This window comes from Scyliorhinus torazame, chromosome 10, assembly GCF_047496885.1.
Source record: "Scyliorhinus torazame isolate Kashiwa2021f chromosome 10, sScyTor2.1, whole genome shotgun sequence".
Taxonomy (NCBI): Eukaryota; Metazoa; Chordata; class Chondrichthyes; order Carcharhiniformes; family Scyliorhinidae; genus Scyliorhinus; species Scyliorhinus torazame.
This window is the reverse complement of record NC_092716.1, coordinates 130,426,682-130,438,706: the sequence shown is the minus strand read 5'-3', so window position 1 is coordinate 130,438,706 and position 12,025 is coordinate 130,426,682. Positions and strand designations below refer to the sequence as shown.

The 12,025-nt window shown below is 52.0% G+C and overlaps 1 protein-coding gene across 1 annotated transcript in view; it reads right to left on the bottom strand.

The window, feature by feature from the left end:
- nr1h3 (nuclear receptor subfamily 1, group H, member 3) overlaps positions 1-12,025 on the bottom strand; it is a 376,600-nt gene that overhangs the window by 363,826 nt on the left and 749 nt on the right. The window contains exon 2 of the mRNA XM_072518739.1: positions 2,233-2,471. The gene's annotated coding sequence lies outside the window, so the exon portion shown is untranslated. The remainder of the gene's footprint in view (positions 1-2,232; positions 2,472-12,025) is intronic.

The window sequence follows — 12,025 nt, the reverse complement described above, 5'->3', positions numbered from 1 at the left end:
CAGGAATAAGCGAATTACTAGGGAAAGAGTAGGACCAGTCAAGGACAGGGATGGGAAATTGTGTGTGGAGTCTGAAGAGATAGGCGAGATACTAAATGAATATTTTTCGTCAGTATTCACTCAGGAAAAAGATAATGTTGTGGAGGAGAATGCTGAGCCCCAGGCTAATAGAATAGATGGCATTGAGGTACGTAGGGAAGAGGTGTTGGCAATTCTGGACAGGCTGAAAATAGATAAGTCCCCGGGACCTGATGGGATTTATCCTAGGATTCTCTGGGAGGCCAGGGAAGAGATTGCTGGACCTTTGGCTTTGATTTTTATGTCATCATTGGCTACAGGAATAGTGCCAGAGGACTGGAGGACAGCAAATGTGGTCCCTTTGTTCAAAAAGGGGAGCAGAGACAACCCCGGCAACTATAGACCGGTGAGCCTCACGTCTGTAGTGGGTAAAGTCTTGGAGGGGATTATAAGAGACAAGATTTATAATCATCTAGATCGGAATAATATGATCAGGGATAGTCAGCATGGCTATGTGAAGGGTAGGTCATGCCTCACAAACCTTATTGAGTTCTTTGAGAAGGTGACTGAACAGGTAGACGAGGGGAGAGCAGTTGATGTGGTGTATATGGATTTCAGCAAAGCGTTTGATAAGGTTCCCCACGGTAGGCTATTGCAAAAAATACGGAGGCTGGGGATTGAGGGTGATTTAGAGATGTGGATCAGAAATTGGCTAGCTGAAAGAAGACAGAGGGTGGTGGTTGATGGGAAATGGTCAGAATGGAGTACAGTCACAAGTGGAGTACCACAAGGATCTGTTCTGGGGCCGTTGCTGTTTGTCATTTTTATCAATGACCTAGAGGAAGGCGCAGAAGGGTGGGTGAGTAAATTTGCAGACGATACTAAAGTCGGTGGTGTTGTCGATAGTGTGGAAGGATGTAGCAGGTTACAGAGGGATATAGATAAGCTGCAGAGCTGGGCTGAGAGGTGGCAAATGGAGTTTAATGTAGAGAAGTGTGAGGTGATTCACTTTGGAAGGAATAACAGGAATGCGGAATATTTGGCTAATGGTAAAGTTCTTGAAAGTGTGGATGAGCAGAGAGAGGGATCTAGGTGTCCATGTACATAGATCCCTGAAAGTTGCCACCCAGGTTGATAGGGTTGTGAAGAAGGCCTATGGAGTGTTGGCCTTTATTGGTAGAGGGATTGAGTTCCGGAGTCGGGAGGTCATGTTGCAGCTGTACAGAACTCTGGTACGGCCGCATTTGGAGTATTGCGTACAGTTCTGGTCACCGCATTATAGGAAGGACGTGGCGGCTTTGGAGCGGGTGCAGAGGAGATTTACCAGGACGTTGCCTGGTATGGAGGGAAAATCTTATGAGGAAAGGCTGATGGACTTGAGGTTGTTTTCGTTGGAGAGAAGAAGGTTAAGAGGAGACTTAATAGAGGCATACAAAATGATCAGGGGGTTGGATAGGGTGGACAGTGAGAGCCTTCTCCCGCGGATGGATATGGCTGGCACGAGGGGACATAACTTTAAACTGAGGGGTAATAGATATAGGACAGAGGTCAGAGGTAGGTTCTTTACGCAAAGAGTAGTGAGGCCGTGGAATGCCCTACCTGCTACAGTAGTGAACTCGCCAACATTGAGGGCATTTAAAAGTTTATTGGATAAACATATGGATGATAATAGCATAGTGTAGGTTAAATGGCTTTTGTTTCGGTGCAACATCGTGGGCCGAAGGGCCTGTACTGCGCTGTATTGTTCTATGTTCTATGTTCTATAGACACATGACCAGACGGGGTATAGAAGGATACAGGCGGCTGGTCTAGATAGGACACGTGATCGGCGCAGGCTTGGAGGGCAGATGGGCCTATTCCTGTGATGTATTGTTCTTTGTTCCTCTCCTACCCCTCGCCTGGATCAGCATAATCTCCCCCATCACCCCTAACGAGTTGGAAATATACAGGAGCAGGTCGTCGGCGTAAAGCGAGACCCTGTATTCCACCCCCCCCCCCCCCCCCCCCCCGGATTTAAGAGCCTTCTAACATTGACCGTCAGCTGCCTGCCTTTAACAAACCCCGTCTGGTCTTCCTCTATCACCCCCGGGACACAGTCCTCCATCCTTGAGGCCAAGAATTTAGCCAACAGTTCAGCATCAACAATCAATAGCGAGATTGGCCTGTATGACCCGCATAACTCTGGGTCCTGCTCGACTCATTAAATGCACTCACCAGCAGTGGACCCAGCATCTCCGAGAACTTCTTGTAGAATTCCACTGGTAGCCGTCCGGTACCGGGGCCTTGACGACTGCATGAACTCCAGCCCCTCACTATTTCTCCAATTCCAATCGGGGCTCCCAACCCCACCGCCAATTCTTCCTCCACCTTCGGAAACTTCAACTCACCCAGGAACTGCCTCATCCCCTCTGCCCCAGCTGGAGGTTCCGACTCATACAGCTGCTGTGGAACTCCTTTTTAAAAAAAATATGATTTTATTAAGAATTTTTCAACAAAATTTTCAACCATACAAACAAACACCCCCCCCGTTACAAAAAAAAGAAAGAAAGCTCGCATAGCAAGACATGAACATGGCAAGTCAATAAGATACAGAACTTTGTACATTGGATTCCTCCCGTACATGTCAGTTTTCCGGATCATTCATGTGTTTCCTTGCTCAAATGCCCCCCAGAAAAAAAAACCTTCCCCCTCCCTCCCTCTTCCCCCCCCCCCCTCGAACGATGTTCCCCCCCCTCCCCGACCCCCTGAGTTGCTGCTGCTGCTGTCCGACCTTCATCTAACGCTCCGCGAGATAGTCTAGGAACGGTTGCCACCACCTGTAGAACCCCTGCACAGACCCTCTCAAGGCAAACTTTATCCTCTCCAACTTGATAAACCCTGCCATGTCATTTATCCAGGCTTCCACGCTGGGGGGCTTCGCCTCTTTCCACATTAACAAGATCCTTCGCCGGGCTACTAGGGACGCAAAGGCCAGAGTGCCGGCCTCTTTCGCCTCCTGCACTCCTGGCTCGTCCACTACTCCAAATAGTGCTAGCCCCCAGCTTGGCTTGACCCGGACTTTCACCACCTTAGATATTGTTCCCGCAACTCCCCTCCAGAACCCCTCCAGTGCCGGGCATGACCAAAACATATGGACATGGTTCGCCGGACTTCCTGAGCACCTCCCACATCTGTCCTCCACCCCAAAGAACCTACTCAGCCTCGCCCCCGTCATATGCGCCCTGTGCACTACCTTAAATTGTATCAGGCTAAGCCTGTCACACGAGAAAGAGGAATTAACCCTACTTAGGGCATCAGCCCATAGCCCCTCCTCAATCCCCACCCCCAACTCCTCTTCCCATTTACCCTTCAGCTCCTCTACCAAAGCCTCCCCCTCTTCTTTCATCTCCTGGTATATCGCCGACACCTTTCCCTCTCCGACCCATACGCCCGAAATCACGCTATCTTGAATCCCCTGTGCCGGGAGCAGCGGGAATTCCCTCACCTGCTGCCTCACAAACGCCCTCACTTGCATATACCTGAACGCAATTCCCGGGGGTAGTCCAAATTTCTCCTCCAATGCCCCTAAGCTCGCAAACGTCCCATCGATGAACAGGTCCCCCATTCTTCTAATCCCTGCCCAATGCCAGCTCTGAAATCCATCCTTCCTGGGACAAACCGGTGGTTATCTCTGATCGGGGACCACACTGAGGTCCCATCGCACCCCTGTGCCGTCTCCACTGCCCCCAGATCTTTAGCGTTGCTGCCATCACCGGGCTCGTGGTGTACTTTGTCGGCGAGAGCGGCAGCGGTGCCGTCACCAGCTCCCCCAGGCTCGTTCCTTTGCAGGACGCCATCTCCAACCTCTTCCACGCCGCCCCCTCTCTTTCCATCACCCACTTACGGATCATCGCCACGTTGGCTGCCCAGTAGTAGCCACCCAAATTCGGCAACGCCAACCCTCCTCTATCTCTGCTACGCTCCAGGAACCCCCTCCTTACCCTCGGGGTCTTGCTCGCCCACACAAATCCCATAATGCTCCTGCTTACCCTCTTAAAGAAGGCCTTGGTAATCACAATTGGGAGGCATTGGAATACAAAACGAAACCTCGGGAGGACCACCATTTTAATCGACTGAACCCTGCCCGCCAGCGAGAGTGGCAACATGTCCCACCTTTTAAAATCCTCCTCCATCTGTTCCACCAGCCGCGTCAAATTAAGTTTGTGTAGTGCCCCCCAGCTCCCAGCTATCTGAATCCCCAAATATCGAAAGCTCCTTTCCGCCCTCCTCAACGGTAGATCGTCTATCCCTCTTCCCTGATCCCCCGGATGCACCACAAAGAGCTCACTCTTTCCCACATTGAGCTTATAGCCCGAGAAGTCCCCAAACTCCCTTAGGATCTGCATGATCTGCCCCCTGTGCCTTCCTCCACTGTACCTCTGCCTTCCCTGTGGTCAACAGGTCGAACTCCGTCTGGAGACTTTGTCTCTCCCTGAGTAGTCCCTCGTCAGGAGCCTCTGCATATCTCCTGTCCACCCTTAGAATCTCCCCCACTAACCTCTCCCTTTCCCTGCCCTCTCTCTTCACCCTATGAGCCCTGATGGAGATTAACTCTCCCCTGACCACCGCCTTCAGCACCTCCCATACTACTCCCACCTGCACCTCCCCGTTGTCGTTGGTCTCCAGATACCTTTCGATGCACCCCCGCACCCTCCCACACACTTCCTCGTCTGCCAGCAGTCCCACATCCAACTGCCACAACGGGCGTTGGTCCCTCTCCTCCCCCAGCTCTAGCTCCACCCAATGCGGGGCATGGTCTGAAATGACTATGGCCGAATACTCCATTCCCTCTACTTTCGGGATCAATGCCCTGCCCAGAACAAAAAAATCTATCCGGGAGTAGGCCTTATGTACATGGGAGAAAAAAGAAAATTCTCTGGCCAAAGGCCTGGCAAATCTCCACGGATCTACTCCCCCCATCTGATCCATAAACCCCCTAAGCACCTTGGCCGCAGCCGGCCTCTTCCCCGTCCTAGATCTGGAGCGATCTAATGCTGGGTCCAGCATGAGTTAAAATCCCCACCCATTATCAATCTCCCTACCTCCAAGTCTGGAATACGCCCCAACATCCGTTTCATGAATCCAGCATCGTCCCAGTTCGGGGCATATACATTCACCAGTACCACCTCCGTCCCCTGCAACCTACCGCTCACCATCACGTATCGGCCTCCATTGTCTGCTACTATGTTCTTGGCCTCAAACGACACCCGCTTCCCCACCAGTATTGCCACCCCTCTATTCTTCGCATCCAGCCCCGAATGGAACACCTGTCCTACCCATCCCTTCCTTAACCTGACCTGATCTGCCACCTTCAGATGTGTCTCCTGAAGCATTCCTGCCTTCAGTCCCTTTAGGTGCGCGAACACTCGGGCCCTCTTAACCGGCCCGTTTAGGCCTCTCACATTCCACGTGATCAGCCGGATTGGGGGGCTACCCCCCGCAGACTAGCCATCTCCTATCTTAGGCCAGTCCCGTGCTCGCGCTCCCGCACCCTCCAGTCCCTCAGACGGGGAACCCCCGCCCCGACCACCTCTTCCATTTTCAGTTCCCCCTCGGACAGTGCAGCAGCAACCCTAATGTCCCCCCCTTCCCTCCCCCCCCCTCCCCGCTAGATCCGCATCTAGCACTTTTGCTCCCCCATATTACTTCCGTGAGTCAGCTGACTTCTGCTGACCGCGGCTTCCCCCGCCTTCCCGTTGATCTCCCCCGTGTGGGAGTCTCTCCTCCTCCTTACCTTTCTCCATCCTCCCCCCCCCCCCTTTAGAGCGCGAAAAAGCCAGCCCCGCCCCCTGTGGCGCAGCTCCTGTTGAGGCCATTATCCCAGTTCCCTCATCCCCGAGTCTCGCCTCCCTCCAGCACCAACGCCCACATTCCCCATCATCTCGTCTACAGAAAAGAAAAAAAGGAATTTTAACCAGAACTCTACCCACATCCCCATCCATCATCCCACCCATGAAGTATTCTTTACCCATATTTACAACCCCGTATACAACCAACATCTCTCCCTACAACCACATCCCCTCAGTTCGAGTCCAGTTTTTCCGTTTGAATAAAGGTCCAAGCCTCTTCTGGCGTTTCAAAATAATGGTGTCGGTCCTGATAAGTGACCCACAGTTGCGCAGGCTGCAGCATGCCGAACCTGACTCTTTTTTTGTGCAGCACCGCCTTGGCCCGGTTGAAGCCAGCTCTCCTCCTTGCCACCTCCGTGCTCCAATCCTGGTAAACTCAGATCACCGCATTCTCCCATCTACTGCTCCGCACCTTCTTGGCCCATCTCAGAACACTTTCTTTGTCCGCGAAGCGATGGAACCTTGCCACTATCGCCTTTGGTGGCTCATCAGCCTTGGGTCTCCTCGCCAGGACCCGGTGAGCCCCTTCCAGCTCCAGGGGGCTCGGAGAGGCCTCCGCACCCATCAGCGAATGGAGCATCGTACTCACGTACGCCCCGGCATCAGCTCCCTCCACTCCTTCGGGGAGACCCAGAATCCGGAGATTCTTCCTCCTCGACTTGTTCTCCAGGACCTCAATTCCCTCGTGTGCCTCCATTTTTACCGCCAGGCCCAGGATCTCGTCCTCGTTCTCATTCATTTTATCTCTCACCTCGCGAAGCTCCACCGCCTGGGCCTTCTGGGTCTCCTTCAGCCCCTCGATCGCCAACAGCATTGGCGCCAGCACCTCCTTTTTAATCTCCTCCACACAGCGCTTAAGGAACTCCTGCTGGTCCGGCCCCCATGCTGCTCGATCTCCGCCCCCCCCGCCATCTTGCTTTTTCCCCCTCGTTTTTGCCGCCGCCCAGAGCCTCTTTTTCCGCCGCTCCACCGCTAATCTCGGCCATACAACGTAAGAGGGGACCTTACTTCACCTTCCCACACGGGATTAAATCAAAAAAGTTCCGTTGGGGCTCCTCTGGAGAGCCCGAAAGTCCGTTATCGCGGGAGCTGCCGAAATGTGCGGCTTAGCTCCGCACCGCCGCAACCGGAAGTCCGCTGTGGAACTCCTTAAACACCTCGTTCACCTTTGCTGGGTCCAAGACCGCGTTCCCACCTCTGTCCTTCACGCTTCCTATCTCCCTGGCCGCCTCCCTTTTCCTCAGCTGGTGCGCAAGCATCCTGTTGGCCTTCTCTCCATACTCTTATATTGCCCCCTTCGCCTTCCTCAAATGCTCCACCGCCTTCTCTGTAGATAACAGACAAACTCCATCTGTAGCCTCGGCCACTCCTTCAGTAACCCTGCCTCCGGGGCCTCTGAATATCTCCTGTCCACCTAGAGTATTTCCCCAACCAACCTATCCATCTTTACCCGCTCCACCTTCTCCCTATGAGCCCGTATCAAGATTGGTTCCCCCCTAACCACTGCCTTCAGCGCTTCCCACACCGTTGTTGCCAAGATTCCCCAGTGTCATTTATTTCCAGATAGATCTGGATGGACTTCCTCGCCCGCCCGCACACCACCTCATTCGCTAACAGTCCCACATCCAACCTCAATTGCAGACGCTGTCCTCTTTCCTTACTCACCCGTAAGTCCACCCAATGTAGGGCATGGCCCGACACAGCAATCGCCGAATACTCGGTATCAACCACCCACCAGTAAAGACCTGCTAAGAATAAAGAAATCGATCCGAGAGTATGCTTTGTGCACATGTGAGAAAAATGAAAACTCCTTCACTCTTGGCCGTCCGAACCTCCATGGGTTTACCCTCCCATCTGCTCCATAAACCCCTTTAGTTCCTTCGCTACGGCTGGCACCCTCCCTGTCCTTGACCTCGTCGGGTCCAACCTTGGATCAATGACCGTATTAAAGACCCCCCATGATCAGCTTATGCGATTATAGGTCTGGGATCTTTCCTAACACCTGCCTCATAAATTCCACATCATCCCAGTTTGGTGCGTACATATTCACAAGCACCACCGGCATCCACTCCAGCTTCCCGCTCACCATGATGTACTTGCCCCCCACGTCCGCCACTATTCTCCCTGCCTCAAATGCCACCCGTTTGTTGATCAGGATCGCGACCCTCCTAGTCTTAGAGTCCAACCCTGAATGAAATACTTTGCCGACCAACCTCTTCCTGAATCTGGTCTGATCAATTACCCTCAGGTGTGTCTCCTGTAGCATTGCCATGTCCTCCTACAATCCCCTCAGATGCGCGAACACACGTGTCCTTTTAACCAGCCCATTCAGCCCTCTAACATTCCATGTGATCAGCCTTGTCGCGAGCCACCCCCCCCCCCCCCCCCCCCCCCGCCGATCAGCCATCACTCTTCTTAGGCCAGACTCCAGCTCGCGTCTCTTGCCTCCGTGGACCGGCCCCTCGGGTATCCACTGTCCTCAACCTCCCATTTGTCTCCCAGCAAGTCCCTCCCCTATCAGCAGAGCAGCTCTCCCTCCCCCCGCCTACCCCCCCCCCCCCCCCATCAGCAGCACCACAATGCCAACCCTACCTTAACAAACTTACCACCTGCTCGCCTGGTAACCCCCACCCATGGCGCCAGATATCCTATCCCTAATTGTTCTCCCCCTCCCCCCCCCCCCCCCCACTCGAACATACATATTCAAAAGTCCCCAATAAACACACAGTAGAAAAAATCCCTCCACCCTCCCCCACTGGAACAAAGTTACTTACAGATCTGAGCAACGGCCCAAAGACTTGTTTCAAAGGGCACTGCATATGCAATTCAAAACTAAAACAACTTTATCAGAATCGATACCGTAATACCCTCCCCCAAGGTTCAATGCTTTCAAACCCCTGCCAGCCTTTTGTCTTTGATAAAGTCCATTGCTTCGTCCGGCGATTCAAATTAAGTTCCTGGCCCTCATAAGTGGCCCACAGATGCGCTGGGTATAACATCCCAAACTTCACCCCCTTCTTGAAGAGGGCTGATTTTACCCTATTGAATCCGGCTCGTCTTTTGGCCAGTTCCGCGCCCAGGTCCTGGTAGATGCGTAACTCACAGTTCTCCCACTTGCAGCTCCGTGTCTGCTTGGCCCACCACAAAATCTGTTCCTTGTCCAGGAACCGGTGCATTCGCACCACCATCGCCCTCGGCGGTTCATTCGCTCGCGGCTTCCTCGCAAGCGCTCTATGCACTCTGTCCACTTCTAAGGGTCGAGTAAACGCCCCATCTCCCATCAACTTTTCCAGCATACTTGCCACATATGCCCTTGCGTCCGATCCCTCACTGCCCTCTGGGAAGCCCACGATCCACAGGTTCTGTCTCCGGGACCTGTTCTCCAGGCCCTCCACCTTCTCCTGCAGCCTTTTCTGGTGGTCCCTCAACAGCCCCACCTCCAAAGCAGTTAAATGGTCCTCTTGCTCGGCCACCTTCTCCTCCAACTTCTGAATCGCCAGTCCTTGGGCTTCCAGCCCTTGATCCACCCGATCAATCGTTGCCTTGATTGGGTCTAACCCTTCCTTCTTTTGCTTGGCGAAGCTCTCCTGAATGAACTCCACCAGCTGTACCGTTGACCACTGTACCACCAAACCGGGATCCTGCACCTCCGCCATGCTTTCCCGTGCTGCAGGTTCTACAGTCCCCTTCATTACTCAATAAATTCTTCTTATAATGACCACTTCTGGTCCACGGCTCCATATACTGGTGGGGGAGTTCTCCTCACTGTCTCACGCTCCACTAATTTTTCTCAGAAAATTCCAAAAAGATCGGTAGAAAAGGTCCAAAAGGTCCGTCACGAGCGGGAGCTACCAAATGTGCGACCTCCTACTCCATGGCCGCCACCGGAAGTCCCTGGTCCATTCTTGTTGACCATTCAGTGACCAGCCTCCCCCAAGCCTGCGCAGTCCGCCCCACCCCCAAGCCTGCCTCAACCATGCTGTTATGCACCTGGCCAATCTCTGTGTCATCCGCAAACCTATTGATCCTACCCTCCACAGTCCTCTACAGGTAGGTGCTTGACTTCTGCTCACATCTCCAACTTAAACTCAACTAAAAACTGCTTTTTCAGCAAAATGCCTGAAACCTTAGCTCCTCCCAGTAATTGCACCATCTTACCAAACTGAAATCTAATTAACTCCACAGGGAATTCTCCTCAATCAAAATAGATCTCCAAGCTTTTACGATGCCTTAATTGTACCTCTGGCTCGCAAAAAGGCCAGGTATCCTGCAAACCAGGATTCTTTAAAAACACTGCTACAGTAGTCATACACACATTTTCACAGGATTTTAACACTCACTGCACCAAATACATATAATACAATACCTCTGAAATTCCTACATTCATCACTGTGAGGGCATTGTGGCTCCAAGATATTGCATTTTTGACTAAATTTTTAAAAATGGCTCTTTTTACCACTCAGATTACAGACGTGAGTCTCTGGAGTGGGACTCGAACCCACACCTTCTGAGTCAGAGGCAAGAGCGCTACCGACTGAAACAGAGCATACACACATGGAACATGTCAGTGAGGTTCACTGAATCCATCTCTCTTAGAACCAGAGTCTTGAAAGATGATATGCAGACTGGGGAATGTGTTCTAGGCATGTCTGTAAGTCTCATGGTGCTGTGCAGATAATACTGGTTCATGGCCTCACTTGGAGAGTTACTGCCCTTTCTTCACAGTCACACAGAATTGTTATGGTGCATTCAGTCTTGTGTCTGCCCCAGCTCTCCGAATGATCAACTCAGCGAGTGCTGCACTCCCACTTTCTTCCTGTAACCCTGCACGTTCTTCCTTTTTTGATAACCGGTCGAGTCCCCATTGAATGCTTCAACCGCACTTGCCTCCACCACAATCTCAAGCAATGCATTCCAATTACTAACCTAACTGCTCACTTTGTGTGTTAACCTGATGACTTCCCTGTCTCTCCTTCACCTCCAAAGCACAAATGAGGATTGTGATGGCACTTGTTCAGCTGGAACAAAATCTGTACAACGCAGTCTCCAGCCACACAGACACACAGACTGCAGCTTCCAAATAGCCGGCAGTGGTGTTGGAGCGGTACGGTCATCGTGTTTACTCCTAGGAGTGTGACATACATTGGATTGGATTATTTATTGTCACGTGTACCGAGGTACAGTGAAAAGTATTTTTCTTCAGCTCAAACAGATCATTTAGTACATGAAAATAAAATTAAAATAAAATACATAAAAGGGCAACACAAGGTACACAATGTAAATGCATAAACACCAACATCGGGTGAAGCACACAGGAGTGTGGTATTAATCAGGTCAGTCCATAAGATAGGGGCTGGTTTAGCTCACTGGGCTAAATTGCTGGCTTTTAAAGCAGGCCAGCAGCACGGCTCAATTCCTGTACCAGCCTCCTCGAACAGGTGCTGGAATGTGGCGACTAGGGGCTTTTCACAGTAACTTCATTGAAGCCTACTCGTGACAATAAGTGATTTTCATTCTTTTCATAAGAGGGTCGTTTAGGAGTCTGATAACAGCGGGGAAGCTGTTTTTGAGTCTGTTTGTGCATGTTCTCAGACCTTTGTATCTCCTGAGCGATGGAACAAGTTGGAAGAGTAAGCCGGGTGGGACGGATCTTTGATTATGCTGCCCGCTTTCCCCAGGCAGCGGGAGGTGTAGATGGAGTCAATGGATGGGAGGCAGGTTCGTGTGATGGACTGGGCGGTGTTCACGACTCTCTGAAGTTTCTTGCGGTCCTGGGCCGAGCAGTTGCCATACCAGGCTGTGATGCAGCCCGATAGGATGCTTTCTATGGTGCATCTGTAAAAGTTGGTAAGAGTCAATGTGGACATGCCAAATTTCCTTAGTTCCCTGAGGAAGTATAGGCGCTGTTGTGCTTTCTTGGTGGTAGCGTCGACGTGGGTGGACCAGCACAGATTTTTGGCAAGTCAATGACCTGGTCCCTCTCCAAATGGTATTTGAAGAGTGTGTGTGTTGCCAGCTGAGGCGGCCTGCACAAGTTAATCTGCTGATTATACTTGTTTGGGGGAATCTTGCTGCTCAATGGAAACAACCCAGACTGTGAAGGGCTGCAGGGGAGTGGC